This window comes from Benincasa hispida, chromosome 2, assembly GCF_027475165.1.
Source record: "Benincasa hispida cultivar pf3 chromosome 2, pf3_genome.v1.1, whole genome shotgun sequence".
In the NCBI taxonomy this organism is placed as follows: Eukaryota; Viridiplantae; Streptophyta; class Magnoliopsida; order Cucurbitales; family Cucurbitaceae; genus Benincasa; species Benincasa hispida.
In genome coordinates, this window is record NC_143479.1 from 61,189,799 (window position 1) to 61,194,890 (window position 5,092).

Genomic DNA, 5,092 nt, shown 5'->3' on the forward strand with positions numbered 1-5,092 from the left:
TGGTAACAATCACATCTTTTCCCTTACATTTGGTATCGTAGATTTTGAAAATGACGCATCATGGACCTGGTTTTTTGAAAACTTACAAAGTAGTTTTGGGGAATGAGAGAATCTCGTCATTGTTTCTGAAAGGCATCTTAGCATTCCCTAAAGGATTTTTAAGAGTGTTTGCTAATGTTGAGTATTGTGTGTGCATACAACATCTCTTAAGAAACTTGAAACTTCACTTTAAGGATCCATTGCTTGATAATTGTTTCTTTAGTTGTGTTAATGACGACATTACTGTTGATTTTAAGTACCACATAAGATCCATGAAGTCAATCTGTCCAAATATTAGAAGTTATCTTAGTAGTGTTGGGTTTGAGAAGTGGTCTCCGGCATATTCACGAAGAAGAGGGTATGGAATGATGGCATTGGATGTTGCAGAAAGTATAAACTCAATTTTTAAATATGCTAGAGAATTACCCATGGCTAGCGCTAAGTTCAATTAGAGATATATTGAAAAAGTGTTTTTTCAATGAAAAATATTTTGACTTCTTGGGCTAAGAACATATTACAACGAGAGCACGAAAAGTAAAGAAGTTTCTTGATAAGAGTTCTTTCTTTTCTTATTATCTATCTATTACTATCTAACTCAGATAGACACTTAATAGTGGTTTATCTCTATCTATCTGAAACAGATAGAGAAAGAGCACTATTAGTGTCTATCTGAGATAGGCAGAGATAGATCTCTATCTCTATATATCTCAGATAGACAATGGTAATATTCTATTTGTTGATGATGATTAATTTCTCGTATTTATTTATTAGGTTGATCTCATTAGCAGCACTGAATACAAGATAATGGATGGACATAAACAGTTCATTGTGAAGCTAGATTTGGGATCTTGCAGTTTTCGAGTATGGGATTTTGAGGAAATTCCATGTGCATATGCACTTGCCATTCTCCAAATGCTTAATTTAGATACCTATTCTTATGTAGCTGACTTTTATTATAGAAGAACATTATCAGCAGTATACAGTGGTTGTGTTCGACTTGTTGGAGTTCATTTGGATTGGAGAGTTGAAGATGATGTCATAAAAACAATACCTTTTATTGTTAAACGTCAAGCTAGAAGACCTAAAAAACAAAAAATTCCATCTGTAGGTGAATTTAAATGTTCATCAAATTGTACTCGTTGTAATCATAAAGGCCACAATTATAGGACTTACAAACTTGAACCAACTAATCAAATGATTTAATCAATATTTTTCATTGTAATACATGTGTAGACATATGGATTGACATTAGAGTTAATAATGACATTTTCCAATTAATTCTATTCTTGAATTGTCTATCTCAGCCCACTATCACTGTCTATCTGAGATAGATAGATATAACCATCTATCTCTGTCCATCTAAGATACATAGTGATAGCCCTCTGTCACTGTCTATCTCAGATAGATAAAGATAATGTTCTATCTCTATCTATTTCAATCTAAAGTTATCAATAATAGATCCACTCAGATAAATAAGTATGTATTGATGTTAAATTATTATCGTTTATCATAAAAAAGTATGTATGATAAACAATTATCTACCAACAAAAAAAATACAATATGATATTATTGTTCATCATTGAAGTCTACCATTATCTGCCTTAGATAGACAAAAATAGTGCTCTATCTTTGTCTATCTCAGATAAACAACGATAGAACTCTATTACTACCTATCTCAGATAAACAGAGATAGTGTTTTATCTTTGACTATCTCAATTTAAAGTTATTAATAATAGATCTACTCAGAAAAACATGTAGTATTCTATCTCTATCTATCTCAGATAGACAATGATAAAACTCTATCGAGAGATAGTATTCTATCTCTATCTATCTGAGAAAAACAGTGATAGTACTCTATCACAGTATATCTCAGATAGACAGAGATAAGTTCTATCACTGTCTATCTCAGATAGACAGAGATAGTACTCTATCTCTCTGAAATCCACTTAACTAAATAGATCCACTCAACTAAACAAATATAGAGTGCAAATGATATAGAAACTATAGAAACAGATATTAGTGTTTACCATTGAAGTTTATCATTGTCTATATAAGATAGACAGATATAGTCCTATATCATTGTCTATCTGAAATAGACAGTGTAGTCCTCTATCACTTTAAGATCCACTCAACTATACAAATATAGAGTGCGAATGATATAGAAACTATAGAAACATATATTAGTGTTTACCATTGAAGTTTATAATTGTCTATCTGAGATAGACAGAGATAGTCTTCTATCATTGTCTATCTGAGATGGACATAGATAGTGCTCTATCTCTTTGAGATCCACTCAACTAAACAAATATAAAGTGAAAACAATATAGAAACTATAGAACCAGATATTAGTGTTTATCATTGAAGTCTATCACTGTCTATCTGAGATATACAGAGATAGTATTCTATCCTTGTCTATCTCAGTGATAAAACTCTATCGAGAGACAGTATTCTATCTTTGTCTATCTAAGATAGACAGTGATAGTACTCTATCACTGTATATCTTATATAGACAGAGATAAGTTCTATCACTGTCTATCTCAGATAGATAAAGATAACACTTTATCTCTGTCTATCTCATATAGACAGGGATAGTAATCTATCTCTCTAAGATCCATTCAACTAAATAAATATAAAGTGCAAATGATATAGAAACTATAGAAACAGATATTAGTATTTACCATTGAAGATTATCACTATCTATCTGAGATAGATAGAGATAGACCTCTATCATTGTCTATCTGTGATAGACAGTGATAACCCTGTATCACTGTCTATCTGAGATAGACAAAGAAAGTGCTCTATCTCTCTGAGATCCACTTAACTAAATAGATCCACTCAACTAAACAAATATAGAGTGCAAACAATATAGAAACTATAGAAACAGATATTAATGTTTACCATTAAAGCCTATCACTGTCTATCTGAGATAGACAGAGATAGTATTCTATCTTCGTCTATCAAAGATAGACAATGATAGTATTCTATCTTTGTCCATCTCAGATAGACAATGATAAAGCTCTATCAAGAGACAGTATTCTATCTCTATCTATCTCAGATAGACAGTGATAGTACTCTATCACTATATATCTCAAATAGACAAAAATAACGCTCTATCTTTATCTGTCTTAGATAGACAGAGATAGTGATCTATCTCTCTGAGATCCACTCAACTAAACAAATATAAAGTGCAAACGATATAGAAACTATAGCAACAGATATTAGTGTTTACCATTGAAGTCTATCACTGTCTATCTCAGATAGACAGAGATAGTTCTTTATCACTGTCTATCTGTGATAGATAGAGATAGTGCTCTATCTCTCTGAGATCCACTTAACTAAACAAATATAGAGTGCAAAACCATATAGAAAGTATATAAACAGATATTAGTGTTTACCATTGGAGTCTATCACTATCTATCTGAGATATACAAAGATACTATTTTATCTCGGGTAGACAGAGATAGTGCTCTATCACTGTCTATCTGAGATACACAGGGATAAAACTCTATCTCTATCTATCTTAATTCAAATTTATCAATAATAGCCCTCTTTCAATGTTTATCTAAGATAGTGATAATCCTTTCTGAAATAGACAAAAATAGCTATCTTAGATGGACAGTGGTAGTGCTCTACCACTTTTTATCTCAATTCAAATTTATCAAAAATAGATTCACTCAGATAAACAAGTATACATTGATGTTAAAGTTTTTCAATAGTTGCTAAAATTCCTAATATAGATAGTGATACTAGAACAAGACAATGAATAAAACATGTTAATTTTATAAATTCTAGAAGTAATTGATTGTCAATGAGTAGAAAGAAACTTACAAATTGTATAAAGTAGAAAACCAAGTACAAAGAAATGTTCAATTTAAAGCTTTACAAACAGTATAAAGTAATTCTACAGTCAAGATTGAGACTGAGATTGAAATTTGGATTTAGGTTAAGGTTGAGATTGAGAAATGTTCAAGCTAAAGCTTGGAGCAGTGGCCATCACCAATTTTGCATATTCTTGAGTTGAAGTTTGAAGTTGTACTTCGTTCTTCTTCTCAGTTTTCCTCCTAATATTGTTTGCATATGATTTTTTGTTGGTTTTCGTTGTCTCTTTGGTCTCTCCTTGTGAAAATGTGTGTCTTCTAGCACCTTTGGTCTAAACTTTTTACGTCTTGCCTCGCCTTTGCTGCTTTCGCTTCTGTTTTCTCTTCTTTTTTTTTTTTCCTTTTGTTTGAATCTTTTCATCTTTATCCTCTTCACTATCAGTTTCTTCTTCTATTTCATCTTCCTTATCAACAATTTACTTCTGCTTCTGGTTTCTCTTTGATCTCTTGTTCTAAAAGTGAATGTCTTCACTTTCTTCCTTATCAGCATCTTCCTTATGCTCTTATTCAACTTGTTCCTCCTCATTTTGGTCATTTTCTACTTGATCTACATTTATTTTCTCTTGGTCTTCTTCTAGTTGCTCTTCATCTACTTTCTCTTGCTCTCCTTCTACTTGCTTTTCATCTTCTTTCTCCTTCTCAATTTGCTCTTCCTCATTGATTTGCTGCAAGAAGATATTGGAGTTCATAAGAAGAACATTGAATGATAGACAATGACAGTCTACTATCATTGTCTATCATCATGTATATAAACAACCATATTTACCTTTTTCTCATTTCCATGTTTAGATCTTCTTTCTCTTTTTTCATTTTCTTCAGGTTCAACTTCTTCTACTTCAGTTTCTTGTTCTTCTTTATCTGTTTCAGCATCTTTTTCAACCTCATCTTCTTCCTTTTCTGTTTTAGTTTCAGTTTCATTGTCTTCTTCATATTCATCTACTTGCAAGCATATGATAGAAAGTAAGAATCACTGTGTATATTAGATAGAAAGTGATAGAAGATTATCATTGTCTATCTCGGATAGACAGAGATAGTGTTCTATCTCAATCTATCTCAGATAGACAAAGATGGTGTTTTATCTTTGTCTATCTCAGATAGAAAATGGTAGAACTTTATCAGTGTCTGTCCCAGATGGACACTGATAGTGCTCTATCTTTGTCTATCTCAGACAGACA

The 5,092-nt window shown here is 31.7% G+C and overlaps 1 pseudogene; it reads left to right on the forward strand.

Moving 5' to 3' along the window:
• Positions 1-308: 308 nt before the first annotated feature.
• Positions 309-1,242, forward strand: LOC150038058 (uncharacterized; annotated as a pseudogene).
• The last annotated feature ends 3,850 nt before the right edge of the window (positions 1,243-5,092 follow it).